The 18,196-nt window shown below is 46.2% G+C and overlaps 1 protein-coding gene across 10 annotated transcripts in view; it reads right to left on the reverse strand.

Moving 5' to 3' along the window:
* MAP2 (microtubule associated protein 2) overlaps positions 1 to 2,143 on the reverse strand; it is a 196,097-nt gene extending 193,954 nt beyond the window's left edge. For 5 of the 10 annotated variants that reach the window (XM_075829694.1, XM_075829693.1, XM_075829692.1 and 2 more), the window contains exon 1: positions 2,052 to 2,141. The gene's annotated coding sequence lies outside the window, so the exon portion shown is untranslated. Of the gene's footprint in view, positions 1 to 2,051 lie in introns of all 10 variants that reach the window. The other 5 variants (XM_075829689.1, XM_075829687.1, XM_075829685.1 and 2 more) reach the window with 3 other exon arrangements.
* Between the last annotated feature and the right edge of the window lie 16,053 nt (positions 2,144 to 18,196).

Below are 18,196 nucleotides of genomic sequence, written 5' to 3' on the forward strand. Positions count from 1 at the left end.
AAGAGGTGATGCACATGATTGCATCTTATAAAGAAGAATAGATGAACTAGAATAGTACGATAGATAGATAGATAGATAGATAGATAGATAGATAGATAGATAGATAGATAGATAGATAGATAGATAGATAGATAGATGGATGGATGGATGGATGGATGGATGGATGGATGGATGGATGGATGGATGGATGGATGGATGGATAGATAGATAGATAGATAGATAGATAGATAGATAGATAGATAGATAGATAGATAGATAGATAGATAGATAGATACAAATTGTGCAGCACATGACTATAGCTATCACCGTGTCACACATGCAGCACATGTTAAACAGGATCCTTAGGCTGCCACCCCCATACCAGCAGGTGCCATCATAAAGGCAGGGCTGGGCTTTCTGTGGGACTGACTAAAGGATTATGAAGCTCCTTTTTTTTCTGAGCATGCGCCTTTGTTCGAGCATGATGATGATGCTGCCTTCTTTGTCTGCTCCCTGTATTTCTCCAAGCTGCCTCATCTGGAAGATTCCTTTTCCAATATCTCTATTAGATCCTAGATTTCTATTTAGAAACCATATTTGCAATACTACCATTTACTGCTAATTAACACATGTAGCTTTATAAATATTTGATTTATATTGATGTACTGGCTAAAAGAATCTCAATCATTACCTATTATAATGTACTAAACTGGCACATATTGGGTAATGCGCAAGCAGGTTGTAAAGGCTGGCACCAGCAGGGTATATTCATAGATAATCCCAGAACATCTGGGATGTATTTTATTCTCACTGAAGAATCAGACCAGAGGTTGTTACATGGATCACTAGCTTTTATATTCACAGGCCTAATGAAAAGAAATCTGTTTTTAAAACAACCTCTGGCTTTATGTACTAATGGCAATAAATCTTTAAAAAGATGGTCTCTGGGGAACGATTCATCTCCGGCACACTGGCACCTAGACGCAGCGCGACTGATATAAAGCAGGACCCAAAGTCAGGGCTTTAAATTAAATGGACATTAAATATTAGAGTTCTGCAAGACGGGTGAGATCAGAAATCCCATGCCACCTACACAGTTCCTAGCAATCTTTTATTCTATTTTCTTCACTATCATTTCTGATATGCCCCTTGCCACAGGTGCATTTGTTCCCTAGAGCCCACATTACCTTCCTCTGCACAATGTAGTGTGACTATTTCTCAAATCTGTCAGTGTATAATAGCACTGGTGCACTGCAGGCATAATGCGCCCCGGGCAGGGGTGGATATGTAGATGCATTGCAGGGACGTTAGACACAAAAAGTATGTGTATATATAGTATAACAATATGTGAAGCCAATATAACGAATATTTCCCATTTATGACGGCAGTTTTCAGCTAAACTCATTTATCATGGCCAGGGAATGTTAAGCACTGCAATGCAGACAGCCAGTGTCCAGGGATTCGGCCAGAGGAGGTATTTAGAGTACTAAGGGATCCTATAGTACAAAAGGGCAATTTGAATGGCGCAAAGCCAATTGAGTGCCGTCCTGGTACCAAAAAAGATAAACAGCCAAACAGGTAGATCCAGGAGCATGTTGAAATGAGAGTGAAAGTGGCTTATAAATATTTAAAGAATGGGACTGTGTACAGTGTAATAGATCATTTTCTATTTACATGTTGTGTAATAAAGAAGCGTAAATTATGCAGGCTGATGAATGAGACAATAAAGTGCATGAAGACTGTGCATAGAAAAAAAGAATTAGGGTTTGAGAATTGTGTTTGTAATATAAGATAATAGATAGATAGATAGATAGATAGATAGATAGATAGATAGATAGATAGATAGATAGATAGATAGATAGATAGATAGATAGATAGATAGATAGATAGATAGATAGATAGATGTTATAATTCTAGATACTGGCTTAGGCTATCATACAGGTGTAGAAGCTTATGTGGCACAATACCCTGGTACACAATACATAACCGCCCTATGTTCTTCTACTATATGGCTAATGACATTTACTCCTCCCGGTAGAAGACTCGGTAATAGAGCAGCAGACAGTACTCACCTGATCGTTTTGTCTCCAGCTGCAGCACTTATGATGCTCTGATCGCTTTGATCAGCTGCAGCTTTGGAGAAACTGGGGACAGAGCAGGCACCGCCCACTATTACCATAACCACGCCCACTGGTGTATACTAAGGCGTGTTACCAGCCTCCTTTAGCTCAGAACATATACTCCTCCCAAGTCACAGAAAAAAAGAAAACCAGCTGATTAGAGAGAAGCCTATCCATCAGAAGCAGGAGGCAGGGGAGGACGGCAATAAGCTGCATCTCATAGAAATACACTGGACTCGCTGCACACAGCACTCATAGATCAGGAGGGTTTTATACCCCTCTAACCATGCTAAGCACACAAGTAAAATATGACTGCACTGCTCTACGCCAGCACGCGTTGTGCTGTGTGCAGAGTCTCCAGTCTATACAATGAGATGCTGCTTCACACCCTCCACTGCTCCTCCTTGTGATGGAAAGGTTTTTCCCTATAAGCTCTTACAAGCAGGAGGCAGGGGAGCAGCATGTCATTCAATAGACTTTAGACTCTGCACACAGCAGCGGAGTGACTTAGGGGAGTTTTATAGCTGTCGGAGATAGGTAGATAAAGTTATATTTCACCGATCACTTGCTGCCGTGAGACCGCATCCTCCAGTTAGGGGAGCCACATCTAGGGGGAGAGGGCGGATGGTCCATATTTGGCATATCAACTAAAACTTGTTAACAAGAGCCTCTACATTATTCTTTTACTCCTTGAAGTTCAGACCATTTTTTGTTTTTCACTCCTCGCCTTCCAAGAGCCATAACTTTTTGATTTTTCTATCAATGGAGCTGTGTGAAGGTTAATTTTTTTGCACTATTTAACCCTTTCAGGACCAGACTAATTTTCGATTTTATGCTTTTGTTTTTTCTTCCCTGACTTCAAAAAGTCATAACCTTTTTATTTTTTAGTTGACACAGCCATATGAGGGCTAATTTTCACGGGACAAGTTGTGCTTTCTAATGCCACTATTTCATATTATGTGTGATGTACTGGGAAGCTGGAAAAATATTCAGAACGGAGTAAAATTGGAAAAAAAAACAGCAGTTCCGAGATTTTCTTATGGGTTTCGTTTTTAAGGTGTTCCCTGTACGGTGAAAATGACACATTACCTTTATTGTGTGGGTCAGTACAATCACGGTGATATCAAATTTCTATAGTTTTTGTTATGTTTTGGTACCTTTAACCCTTTAGTGAGCAGCCTATTTTAGGACTTATTGACCAAGCTATTTTTTACGTTTTACGTTTTTCATAGAGCTATAACTTTTTTATTTTTCCATCAACATAGCTGTATAAGGTCTTGTTTTTTTCAGGACAAGTTGTGTTTTTAATAGCACCATTTTGGGGTTCATATAATTTATTGATTAACTTTTATTAACTTTTTTGGGGGGGGAATAGAAAAAACCCAGCAATTTCACCACACTTTTTTGCATCCTAAATTTACGCCGTTTACTGTGTGGTATAAATAACACAATAACTTTATTCAGCGGGTTGTTACGAATGCAACGATATCAAATTTATATTGTTTTCTTATGTTTTACTACTTTTACACAGTAAAACTTTTTTTTTTCAAAATTATTTGTTTTTGTGTCTCCATATTTGAAGAACCATAACTTTATATTTGGTTCGCCGATGCAGCTGTATGAGGGCTTTTTTTTGCGGGACGACTTGTAGTTTTTATTGGTACCATTTTGGAGTACATGCAACTTTTTGATCACTTTTTATCAAAGCAGTTCTTGCATTGGTTTTTATTTTATTTTTTACAGCGTTCACGGAGCGGGTTAAATAATGTAATAGTTTTATAGTTGGGCTAGTTATGGACACGTCAATACCAAGTATGTGTAACTTTTTAACTTTTTTTTTTCATAATAAAGCATTTTGTAAGGGGAAAAAGCGGGTATTTATTTATTATAAACTTTTATTAAACTTTGTTTTTACTTTTTTATTAGTCCCACTAGGGGACTTCACTATGCGATCATCTGATCACTTTTAGGCTGGATTCACACGAGCATGTTCGGTCCGTAAAGGACGGAATATATTTCGGCCGCAAGTCCCGGACCGAACACACTGCAGGGAGCCGGGCTCCTAGCATCATAGTTATGTACGACGCTAGGAGTCCCTGCCTCTCCGTGGAACTACTGTCCCGTACTGAAAACATGATTACAGCACAGGACAGTTTTCCCGCAGCGAGGCAGGGACTCCTAGCATCGTACATAACTATGATGCTAGGAGCCCGGCTCCCTGTAGCGTGTTCGGTCCGGGACTTGCGGCCGAAATACGTTCCGTCCTTTACGGACCGAACATGCTCGTGTGAATCCAGCCTTATAATACACTGCAATACTTCCGTATTGCAGTGTATTACTGCCTGTCCGTGTGGCATGGCCTAGCAGGCATTAACTAGAGACAGACCTGCGGGCCTTTATTAGGTCCCCAGCTGTATATCAGGGTGTCGATGGGGTGAAAGAGGGAGTCCCTTCGATCCCTCCAAAATCCCTCAGATGCGGCGCTAGCTATAGAGCGCCGCACCTGAGGGGTTAAACAAGCTGGATCAATACTGACATCGATCTCGCCCGTTTGAGCAGGTCTGCTCAATGTTTTGCATCGCCATATTGTGATCCCCGTAACTTTTTTCTATTTCTGTGTATAGAGCTGTGTAATGCGTCTTTTAGTACGGGGGAAAAAAAATTTTTTTATTGATACTATTTTGGGGAATTTTTGGCATGTTAATCACTTTTTATTCATTTTTTGGGGGGGTTGAAGTCTAAAAAAACCTGCGATTCGGCCATTTTGATATTTTTTCCCGCTACAGCGTTCACTCTATTGGATAAATATTTCTATATTTTTATAGTTCGGCCATTTACAGACGCGGGGATACCTAATGTGTTCATGTTTATTTTTGCTTGAACCTGCGATCATTAGATTGCTTATGCCATAGACTGCAATATTACAGTAATGCAGTCTATGGCAAAATCAGTGCATTGCTGTTGACACCCACAGAGCTCAATAGCAAGATTCCACAGGCAGAGCTCAATAGTAATATTCCTATAGCAGTTCCGTATATATGGACAATGATATCAGGAGGAGTGAAGGAGTCCCAGGCAGAGCGCTAGAAGTGGCTCTGCTCCTGGACTCCGTGTCTGGGAAAGCCCCTGACATCACTGTCCATATATGGATAGTGTTTTCAGGAACAGGGCAGTGTCCCAGGCAGTAGCATTTCTATAGGGGTCACAACGTTCGCAACTGTGACCGCTCTGGTCCCGCTCCCAACTGAATCAGCATCCATAGGACACACATTCAGTTGGGTTCGATGTTGGAGCCTTGCTCCAGCATTCACTGTGCCGCGAGCGCAGGGCCGCCATCAGGGGGGTATTAGGGGTACTGGTGTGAGGGGCCCGGCCAAACCTAATTGAAAGGGGGGCCCGGCAACTCCCGCGACATTCTTTTGGTAGGAAAAAACGGGCCCCTGCAATGGGGCCCGTTTTTTTCACCAAAAGAATGTCGTGAGCTGCTGCTGCTGCTGCAGGCCCACCTCCCCTCCCCTCGTCATGGGGGGCCGTCAAACTGTCCGCCCGCGCGTACGCGACCGATCGCGCGAACAAGGAAACTCCCGCGCGTGCGCACTCGCGAGCGCGCACCCACGAACGCCCGCACTCGAGACCGCGCACGCACCCGCGAAAGCCCGGAAGCGCGTGCCAGCGCGCGCACCCGCGAACGAAGCGCGCGCAGCCGCGGACACACATGGACAAAACTTACCTGGAGCCTGGCTGGAGGTGAAGGACTGGACGTCTGGACCGAAGACCTCGCCTGGAAGACATCGCCGGAAGAGGACTGGAGTGGGAGCAGCTCTTCTGACACAGTGAGTAAATTATCTCAAAGTGCTGTTTATGTATGGCCCTGTTCACACAGTATTTTGCAGGCAAAAAAAAATCTGCCTCAAAATTCCTTAAAGAATTTTGAGGCAGATTTTGACCTGCCCACACTATCTTGCCGCGTTTTTTTGCCGCGTTTTTTGCCCGCGGCGATTGAGGACAGCAGACAAAAAACGCAGCGAAAAATGCATTTTCTGCCTCCCATTGATTTCGATGGGAGGTCAGAGGCGGAACCGCGGCAAGAAAGGACGTGCTGCTTTTTATTTTTTCCCGCGACTGGCTCCCATTGATTTCAGATTAAATCAATGGGAGGCGGTTTTGGAAGTTTTTTGGTGCTGATTCTGACGCAGTGTCCGAGTCAATATCAAGGCCCAAAAACTCTGTGAACTGGGCCTTATTGTTAGGGCTTATTCAGACGAACGTGTAATACGTCTGTGCAACGCGCGGGATTTTTACGCGCCTCGCACGGACCTGTGTTAGTCTATGGGGCCGTGCAGACTGTCCGTGATTTTCACGCAGCGTGTGTCCGTTGCGTAAAACTCACGACATGTCCTATATTTGTGCGTGGTTGACATTTTGCGCATGCAAAAGGTCCATAACAGCTCCGTGTGGCAGCAGCGTATGATGCGCGGCTGAGTGATTTTCGCGCAGCCGCCATCATTATGACACTCTTTTTGTATGTTTGTAGCACGTGGTGCTTTTCTGTTTTCATTCATAGTTTATACGGCTGCGGAAGTGCTGGGCGTGATTTTCACGCACCCATTGACTTCAATGGTTGCGTGATGCGCAAACAACGCACAAATATCGGACATGTCGTGAGTTTTACGCAGCGGACACACGCTGCGTGAAAATCACTGACAGTCTGCACGGCCCCATAGAGTAACATAGGTCCGTGCGAGGCGCGTGAAAATCACGCACGTTGCACGGATGTATTACACGTTCGTCTGAATAAGCCCTAACAATAAGGCCCAGTTCACAGAGTTTTTGGGCCTTGATATTGACTCGGACACTGCGTCAGAATCAGCACCAAACAACTTCCAAAACCGCCTCCCATTGATTTAATCTGAAATGAATGGGAGCCAGTCGCGGAATAAAGAAAAAGCAGCACGTCCTTTCTTGCCGCGGTTCTGCCTCTGACCTCCCATCGAAATCAATGGGAGGCAGAAAATGCATTTTTCGCTGCATTTTTTTGTCTGCTGTCCTCAATCGCCGCGGGCAAAAAACGCGGCAAGATAGTGTGGGCAGGTCAAAATCTGCCTCAAAATTCGGTGCGCGGTTGCAGGCGGTCGCGGGTGCGCGAGCGGGCGGTCATGGGTACGTGCGGTCGCTGGTGCGCGCTGGTGGACGCATGCGCGGGCGGTCGCGGGTGCGCGCTTGCGGACGCGCGGGAGTTTGCGGATGCACGCAATCGGTCACGCGGGCGGTGTTTGACGGCCCCCATGACAAGAGGGGGGCCCCGCAGCTCACGACATTCCTTTGGTGAAAAAAATGAGCCCCATTGCAGGGGCCTGTTTTTTTTCTACCAAAGGCAAGTCACGGCAGTTGCCGAGCCCCCCTTTCAATTAGGTTTGGTCGGGCCCCTCACATCAGTACCCCTAATACCCCCCTGATGGCGGCCCTGGGTAGCATGATATAGTGCTGGACGGAGTACCGTTAACAGGCGGTGCCACGGTAGGGGGGCCCAGAAAATGTAGCTGTATGGGGCCCTGAAATTCCTGATGGCGGCCCTGCGCGAGCGGCTCGGCGCTGGCAGGCGCAAATATAGTGACGTTTTCGCACCTGTCTGCGACGAGTCACTCATAGCACAGTGCAGAGGAGAATCTCCTCCACCCATATTATTTTTCTATTAGGTACATACATATTGGGGCATTATACTGGGTATGGGAGGGGGGGCTTGTATGGCAGCTGAGGGGGCATAATACTGTATAGGGGACATTATGCTGTATGGGAAAGCTAGGGGAGGCATTATTCTGTATGGGGCCATTATACTGTATGGGACAGCTATGGTGGGCATTATATTGTATGGGGGCATAATACTGTATGGGGCAGCTATGGGGAGCATTATACTGTATGGGGCATTATAGTGTATGGGGCAGTTATGGGGGTATTATACTGTATGGGGGCATTACACTGTATGTGGCAGCTATGGGTGGCAATATACTGTGGGGACAGCTATGTGGGGCATTATACTGTGGGAGGCAGCTATGGGAGCATTATACTGTGGGGGCAGCTATGGGGGTATTATACTGTGTGGGGCAGCTATGGCTGGCATTATACTGTGTGGGGCAGCTATGGGGGGTATTGTACTGTGATGGTCAGCTATGGGGGGCATTATACTGTGGGGGTGGCAGCTATGGGGGGTCATTATACTGTGTGGTGGCGTTATAATGTGGGGGCAGCTATGGGGGGCATTATACTGTGGGGGCATTCATGGGGTCTGTCGGGGAAGGCAGCTGGGCTTAGGGGTGCGCAGGGGTTTGGTGGTGGTCTGGTATGTTGGGGAGGGGTAGGGGGGCCCAAGCTGAATTCTTGCACCAGGGCCCATGAGCCTTTAGCTATGCCCCTGGTCCCAGGCAGAGTGCCAGTAGTGCTCTGCCCGGGACTATGGCTCTGGGGTTGCACCTGACAACACTGTGGGTATATGGACAGTGACATCAGGGGCTTATCCTGAAGCGGAATCTCCAGCGAGAGCATCGGCAATGCTCTGGCTGGGGATTCCACTCCTAGAGGGAACCCTAAATGCGCTACCTACAGGGATGGGGGCTGTGTTGCACTTCCAGGGAGGGTAGCTGTGTGGAACTACCACGGAGGTGGGTTTTGTGGCACTACCTGGGGGATGGATGTGTGGCACTACCAGGGAGGGGGGCTGTGTGGTACTACCTGGGGGGAGTTTGTGTCGCACTACCTGGCAGGGAGCTGTGTGGTACTACCTGGGAGGGGGGCTGTGTGGCTCTACTTGGGAGGGGGGCTGTGTGGCACTATCTACAGAGGGCACTAGATTTATGGGGGGTACAAACTGGGGGCCTAACTTCTATATGGGGGCATAAACAGGGCCTAACTTCTATATGGGGGCACAAAGTGACGTTTTCAGCCATTTTACTGCCGTCGTGAGTTCCCCCGCAAAGGGGCTTACTAAGTCTGTGTCGCCCAAGGGCCCACATAAACCTGGAGCCGGCCCTGCGTCTACTACATTATCTGTACTCAGAGAGTTATCACTGTGTTATCTGTGGTGTTACAAATGACTGCATGTAAAATCTACTACTTTATCTGTACTCAGAGAGTTATCACTGTGTGTTATCTGTGGTGGTACATAGGACTCCAGGTAAGGATTCATGGCCACTTCCTGACCCATTCATTTCAATGGGGCCATGCACACTTCAGTTTTTTTGACGGTCCAGTTGTTCTGTTCCGACAAAAGTAGAGCATGTCCTACTTTGGTCCGAGATTCCGTGACCGTGGGGCCCATACAAGTCAAAGGATCCGTCGAAAAAACTGAAGGCACAAGGCATCTGTGTGCCATCCGTGTGTGACGGATTTATAATGTTTATAATGAAATTAGTTTCCTTTCGGAAACGGAAACACGGAAGTGTACACGGAGTACACACGGGAACCACACTGATACAATCACGGACACACGGATCTGTGAAAAATGGTGATGGAAGTGTGCATGAGGCCTAACACTACTGCATTATCTGTTCTCAGACTGTGTTATCTGCAGGGACGGCCTTAGGATAGATGGCGCCCCGTGCGAAATTATCTTTCAGCGCCCCACCCCATCATTAAAAAAAATTCCCCATAAAAAAATGATAATGCCCCTTTAGTGCCCCCATACAGTATAATAATAATATTCAATAATATAATCTATTACAACCCCTTCAAGGACACAGTATTTTGCCCTCTAAGGCTGGATTCACACAACCATGTTACGTCCGTAATGGACGGAATGTATTTCGGCCTCTAATCCCGGACCGAACACAGTGCAGGGAGCCGGGCTCCTAGCATCATAGTTATGTACGATGCTAGGAGCCCCTGCCTCGCTGCAGGACAACTGTCCCGTACTGTAATCATGTTTTCAGTACGGGACTCCTAGCATCGTACATAACTATGATGCTAGGAGACCGGCTCCCTGCACTGTGTTCGGTCCGGGACTTCCGTCCGAAATACGTTCCGTCCATTACGGACGTAACATGGTCGTGTGAATCCAGCCTAATTGTGCCCACAGTATTATGCACCCTGTAGTACCCCTACACAGTATAATGTCCGCTAAGTGGCCCCCACACAGTATAGTGCCCCCCTGTAGATTTTGCCATACAGCCTCCCTGTAGACAGTGCCATATTCCACCACCTCCTCCTTGTAGATCGTGCCATACAGCCCCCCACCTCCCCCTTGTAGACAGTGCCCCCAAACAAAAACAAAAATTGTACTCACATAGGCTCCGTTCCCATGACGAACTTAGCTGCTCCACGACGGGATCTTGTAGCCTAGTACAGAGTTTCCCAACCTTTTCGGACTCAAGGTAGCACTGGAAAAATACAATTTCCTCAGGGCACCCCTACCAAAATTGTTTAGAGAAAGACAGAAAACGGCTAAAAAAAAAAAAGCACTACACTCGTAGGGTATGTTTACACACGTTTTTATTAAGACAAAAAAAATCTGCCTCAAAATTCCTTCAGGAACTGACAGCGTTGCTTGACCTTTTTTTGTGTGTTTTTTCTTAAGCCGTTGAAGCTAATGCAAAAGATGCAGGCAAAAAAGCTCCAAACGGGCGACGCAGATATTTTCTGCCTCCTATTAATTTCAATTGGAGGTCAGAGGCGGAAACCACTTGAAGACCATCAGTCCCCCACTCACAGTAAAATGACCATCAGCCCCCCACTCACAGTAAAATTACCTTCAGCCCACCACTCACAGATTCCCCCTGTAGGTAGTGCCACATAGCCCCTTGTAGGTAGCGCCACACGGCCCCTTGTAGGTAGCGCCACACGGCCCCATGAAGGTAGCGCCACATGGCCCGTTGTAGGTAGCGCCACACAGCCCCTTGTAGGTAGCGCCACACAGCCCCTTGTAGGTAGTGTCACACAGCCCCTTGTAGGTAGCGCCACACAGCCCCTTGCAGGTAGCCCCCTGGTAGGGAGTGCCACATAGCCCCATAGTAGGGAGTGCCACACAGCCTCCTGGTAGGGAGTGCTACACAGCCCCCTGGTAGGGAGTGCCACATAGCCACAGCCCCCTGGTTGGTAGTGCCACACAGCCCACAGCCCCCTTGAAGGTAGTGCCACACAGCCCACAGTCCCCTTGTAGGTAGTGCCACACAGCCCACAGCCCCCTTGTAGATAGCAAACCCCCCCTTCCTATAGATAGCGCCAATGTAGCTCCCTGAAGGAGCGGAATCCCCGTGTGGCCGGGGATTCCGCTCCGGGAGCGCACCACTTGGTGTCTCTGTCCATATAGGGACAGTGACATCAGGGGAATCTCCTGAAGCGGAATCCCCGTCCACAGCGTTGGGGGATTCCACTCCAGGAGAAGCTCCTGTCGCCTGTGTCCATTTATGGACAGTGACGTCATTGGCTTCTCCTGGAGTGGAATCCCCGGTCACAGCGTCTGCAACGCTGTGGACGGGGATTCCGCTTCAGGAGTTTCCCCTGATGTCACTGTCTATATAAGGACAGAGACATCAAGCGCTGCGCTCCAGGAGCGGAATCCTTGCCACACGGAGATTCTGCTCCTTCAGGGAGCTACAGTGGCGCTAGTAGATTGCAGAGCAGGGAGATACCTCCCTGCTCTGCTATAGTGGCGTCGCTACCGCTGTAACAGCCGCAGCGGCTCTGCCTCATGCCCTTTGTTGCCACTAGCAGCCGCTACGGCTGCTACAGCGGTAGCGACGGCCACTAAGAAGAAGCGCCCAGGCAGAAAGACGACACCCCTAAGGCCGTCCCTGGTTATCTGTGGTGTTACATAAGACTGCAGCTAACATCTACTACATTATCTGTACTCAGAGAGTAATCATGGTGTTATCTGTGGTGTTTCATAGGACTGCAGGAAATGTCTACTACATTATCTGTACTGTGTATATGTGCGCATATCATATGTGGGTATATATAGGTCATTATATGTACATGTGTCTCTGTGCGTGTATACATGTGCCTGTGTGTCTATATATGTGCCTTTATGTATTTGTATATATAGGGCCGATACTAGCTTTTCTGCTGCCTGATGCGAAAATTGAAATGGCACCCCCCAGATCTTGATTAACATCAAGATGTCTGTTCTAGATCACTAGCAGCCTCAAAAAAGAATCATACCACTCATTATCTTGCTGCAGATCATACAGTGACTACAGTACTGATTAGAGGCAAAATAAACATTTACATTAAGTGACTCACAGGTGACATCTTCTCAAATACTAGTTGTTCTTTTTCTCTTTTGTTCTCCATCCGGTCCAGACCTCTATGATGATTTCTCCAGGCCATGATCCATTTCTGCAGTTTTCCGATCAGATGTCTTCAGCTTCTCGCTTTTCAAACATTTCTGCACCTATAAACGAAGATAAATCTCTCATGGTGCCACACACAATGCCCATAAATATGACCCCTAAATTTATAATAGCACCATACACTGTGTCCCTGCTTATAATAGCACCATACACTGTGTGCCCCACACACACAAACAGTGCCCCCATAGATAGTGCCCCCTAAAGAGCCCTTTATAGAAAGTGCCCCACAAAGAGCCCCCTGTAGACAGTGCCCCACATACATAGTGTCCCCTATAGTCTCCGGCAGATACTATAGAGCTTCTGTAGATAGTGCCCCCCCGTAGATAGTGCCCTAGATAGATTCCACTGTAGATAGTAGCCTCTGTAGATAGTGCCCCACAAACAGCCCCCTGTAGATAGTGCCCTACATAGATCCCCTGTTGATAGTAGTCGCCATAGATCCCCCTGTATTTAGTAGCTCCTGTAAATAGTGCCCCACATAAAGCCCTCTGTAGATATAGCCCCCTGTAGATAATGCCTCACATATAGCCTCCCTGTAGATAGTGCCCCACATATAGCCCCCCCTGTAGATATTGCTCCACATATAGCCCCCTGGTAGATAGTGCTCCATATACAGCCCCAACACCCTGTAGATAGTGCTTCACATATAGCCTCCCTGTAGATAGTGCTCCACATATAGCCCCTCACACTTTTAAGAGAAGAAAAACCTTTACATACTTACTTAAACCCGTTCCCGCACCGTCCTCTCGCAATGCAGGCCTGCTCTCTTTTCAGCAGGTCTGCTGGGGCTGAACGACGCAAGTGGACATTAAAAGGCACTGAGTGGCAGGGCAAGTCATTCTGCCCTGCCAATCAGCGGCTTTCAACAATGCAAGTGGATTTGCACCAGAATAAAGCTTAATACATATATACAAAGCCCGACCCAAGCTCAGTACATAAATACAGCATCAGAACAAAGCTCAGTACATAAATACAGCACCAGAACAAAACTCATACATATATGCAACACCAGAACAAAGCTCATTCATATATACAGCTCCAGAATCAAGCTCAGTACATATATACAGCCCCAGAACCAAGCTCAGTACATAAATACAGCACCAGAACGAAGCTTAGTACATAAATAAAGCACCAGAACCAAGCTTATACATATATCCAACACCAGAACCAAACTTAGTAAATATATACAGCCCCAGAACCAAGCTCAGTACATAAATACACCAGCACAAATACAGCTAAATTTATTACAACCCCTGCCATGTAGGTTTGTACAGCGTAAAACTACTGCTCTCAGCACTACCCAAACAATGGTAAGTATATTCTGGGAGTTGCTGTTTCACAAAAAAAAATCATCCCACCCATCATCTCGTTGCAGATCATACAGTGACTACAGTAGTGATTAGAGGCAGACTAAACATTTACATTAAGTGACTCATTGGTGACGTATTTTCAGATTCTAGTCGTTCTTTTTCTCTTTTCTTCTCCATCTGGTCCAGACCTTTATGGTGACTGCTACTTGCCACAGCCCATTTCTGCAGTTTGCCGCTCAGATGCCTTTAGCTTCTCACCTTTCAAACATTTCTGCACCTATAAACGAAGATAAAATTCTCATGATGCCACACACTACGCCCCTAAATATAATAGCGCCATACACTGCACATCTAATTATAATAGCACAATACACTGTATCCCCGATTATAATAGCCTCATACACTGTGTCCCACACACACAGTACTCCCTGTAGAAAGTGCCCCCATCTAACCCCCTGTAGATAGTGGCCCCCATAGATCCCCCTGCAGATAGTACGAACATACAGCCCCCTGTAGATAGTGCCCCACATATAGCCCCTGTAGATAGTGCTCTACATATAGCCACCCTGTGTAACGCTACTGGTTGATGGGTTCCCCTGACGGAAAGGTCTGATGGAACCCATCAACAGAAACTAACGCTGATGTGGACAGGCCCTTATATCCAACTGTATACTGGATAATTCCCATAGGATTTTAGTGTGCAGACATTTGCCAAAAGTTTTCCCTTTTGGCATATATTTGACAGGCTTACATCTGAATATCTTAATAGCTTAATATATATTCTAATATACTTTTTTAAAATAGAAGTAAATAGCAAACATATTCAAACATATGAGAATACATTTGCACCGTATACCACTTGATTTATCTGAGGAAAAAACACAAAGGATCCCTTTGCTTTCTGTTAAAATGGAGGTCAATTTTATGCCATTTTATACTTTTTTCGAGAGATACATCTGACATAGGGCACAAACATGTTGTCACACTAAATAGTTAAAATGGGTGCATCTTTACATTATGGTTGCTCTAATGTATGACATAATACCCCCACAGATGCAGAACAAAACGCAAGATGTAATATTTATCTGTAAACCAGAACTATAGCTGTGTGTGTTTTGCTAAGGGACCAAAGACTTCCATTGCCTGGGAGTCCAGACATACCCATGTATATAAATTCCCTTATCTCTTGACATAACAGACTTGGCCCTCGTCTAAACTCCTCAAACATCACCAACCATACATTTAGTGTCTCCCACGTGCACACCATTTCTTCTTGGCGTCCCTCATGGCTTTGTTCTGGGACCATTACTCTTCTCCAGTGATACCTTTTCGCCTAGGGCAGCTCATAAAATCACATGACTTTCAATATCACTTTTATGCAGATGACACTTAAATTTACCCTGGCCCTGGCCCTGGCCCTGATCCTCTCTGCTATCCAGAGGGCCTATCAGCTATCTCAGGAAAAAAGGGACCAGAATAAGGCGCTACTCACTTTGGCGGCAAGGATTACATCCATATGGTTTAATACCAATATTTTATTTAGAACGTCCACAGATAATGTGTACAGATGTGTCCAACCTTAACTTTTTAGAGATTGGGCGCTCTGATTGCCATCTCCAAAAACAGCTCTGAAGACACTAAGGCTGGGTTCACACGACCTATTTTCAGGCGTAAACGAGGCGTATTATGCCTCGATTTACGCCAGAAAATACGGCTCCAATACGTCGGCAAACATCTGCCCATTCATTTGAATGGGTTTGCCGACATACTGTGCCAACGACCTGTCATTTACGCGTCGTCGTTTTTACAGCTGTCAAACGACGACGCGTTAAATGACTGCCTCGTCAAAGAAGTGCAGGACACTTCTTTGGACGTTTTTGGAGCCGTTTTCTCAGACTCCAATGAAAACAGCTCCAAAAACGGACGTAAAAAACGCAGCGAAAAACGCCGCGAAAAACTCGAGTTGCTCAAAGAACTTCTGAAAATCAGGGGCTGTTTTCCCTTGAAAACAGCTCCGTATTTTCAGACGTTTTTGGTCACTACGTGTGCACATACCCAAAGGGTATGTGCACACGAGAACTGTCTTTTACTTCTGAAAAGACAGACTGTTTTCAGGAGAAAAGAGCTGCGTCGTTTCAGACGTAAAAGCTCCTCCTCGCATTATGCGAGGCGTCTTTGACGCCCGTAATCTTGAGCTGCTCTTCATTGACTTCAATGAAGAACGGCTCAAATTACGTTGCAAAGAAATGTCCTGCACTTCTTTGCCGAGGCAGTCAATTTACGCGTCGTCGTTTGACAGCTGTCAAAGGACGACGCGTAAATGACAGGTCGTCGGCACAGTACGTTGGCAAACCCATTCCAATGAATGGGCAGATGTTTGCGACGTATTGGAGCCCTATTTTCAGACATAAAACGAGGCATAATACGCCTCGTTTACGCCTGAAAATAGGTTGTGTGAACCCAGCCTTAGGGGGGAGTTGATACAGAGTTTATTTAACATGTTTTTTGATGCGGAAACCACGTCGGAAAACACACCATAAAACGGATGAAAACGCCTCCCATTGATTTCAATGGGAGGCGGAGGTGTTCTTTTCTCACGAGTGGTAAAAACCGCTCGCGGGAAAAAGAAGCTACATGCCCTATCTTCGGGCATTAACGCCTCTGACCTCCCATTAACATCAATGGGAGGCAGAGAAAGCATTTTTCACTGCGTTATTTGCCCGCGGTGCTCAATGGGCGCGGGCGAAAAACACGGCAAATGGCGTGCAGGCAGATCAAAATCCTCCTCAAAATTCCAGACGGAATTTTGAAGCAGATTTTTCTGCCTGCAAAAAACTCTGTGTGAACAGGGCCTTAGTATTTTACTGCGGGCTACAATGGTGATGTTCTATTTGATTATACAAACTCTCTTAAATGTGTACTTACGCTCATTGTAACATTAGTAAATGTTTTACATTAAGGGTATGTGCACACGTAGTGACCAAAAACGTCTGAAAATCCAGAGCTGTTTTCAAGGGAAAACAGACCCTGCTTTTCAGACGTTTTTTGACCAACTCGCATTTTTCGCAGCGTTTTCACGCCGTTTTCGCGGCGTTTTTTACGTCCGTTTTTGGAGCTGTTTTCATTGGAGTCTATGAGAAAACAGCTCCAAAAACGTCCAAAGAAGTGTCCTGCACTTCTTTTTACGAGGCGTAATTTTACGCGTCGTAATTGCCGTACGACGCGTAAAATTACGCGTCGTGTGGACAATACAGCGTTATACCCATAGAAAGTAATGGGCAGATGTTTGACGACGTATTTGAGACGTATTTCCAGACGTAAAACGAGGCAAAATACGCCTCGTATACGTCTGAAATTTGGCCGTGTGAACATACCCTAATAATGTTTCAAATCAAGCCGACTCACAGCGATCATGTGCACTCATCATTTGTTCCCCTAGCTCCCCCTGATCACAAGGGGTTCTAGAAGCAAGATGTTCTGTGATCAATTCTTTGTTGGAGAACACATAACATATTTAGAGGCTGTCTAAAGTGGACAACCCCAAGAAAATCCCCCTAAAATAAAACAGAAAAAAAAAACAGCAAATATATCTTGAAGGTGTGCTCTTGCCTGAAACCTATTCAGTTCTATTCGGTTGCTTCCTATATTTAACTGTTTTTGAGAAAGTTAGGTGGCAACAGTCCCGCAGTTCACCTCAAGTCCTGAATGGAAAATCTTTCTACTTATGCAGCAATAGGCATATGATATGTACACTATATAGCCAAAAGTATGTGGACACCCCTCCTAGTTTCGAAGTTTGGGTGTTTCAGCCACACCAATTGCAAACAGGTGAATATAATCAAGCACATAGCAATGCAATCTCCATATTGGTAGTAGTATGGGTTGTACTGAAGCGCTCAGTGACTTTTAGGCTATGTTCACACTGAGTTTTTGCAGGCGGAATTTCTGCCTCAAAATTGTGTTTGGAAGTTTGAGGCAGATTTTCCTCTCCCTGCACGCCGACTTTCGCTGCGATTTTCCCCCGCGGACATTGAGCGCCGCGGGCAGGGGCGTAGCTAAAGGCTCATGGGCCCCGATGCAAAAATTCTTACTGGGCCCCCCCCCCGCAAACTTCTCATGGCCGACGGTGCACAGCTTTCAGCTGCATCGCTGGGTCTCCTAAGTGACCCAACAATGCAGCACTAGCAGCCGGGGGCGTCACTAAGGCTGGGTTCACACACCCTATTTACGGACGTAATTCGGGCGTTTTAGCATTGAATTACGTCCGAAAATGCGGCTCAAAAGTGTTGCCAAACATCTGCCCATTCATTTGAACAGGTCTTACGATGTTCTGTGCCGACGGTCATTTTTTTTTACGCGCCGCTGTCAAAAGGCGGCGCGTAAAAAAGACGCCCGCGTCAAAGAAGTGCCTGTCACTTCTTCAGACGTAAATGGAGCCGTTTTCCAT

This window comes from Rhinoderma darwinii, chromosome 6, assembly GCF_050947455.1.
Source record: "Rhinoderma darwinii isolate aRhiDar2 chromosome 6, aRhiDar2.hap1, whole genome shotgun sequence".
NCBI classification, from domain to species: Eukaryota; Metazoa; Chordata; class Amphibia; order Anura; family Rhinodermatidae; genus Rhinoderma; species Rhinoderma darwinii.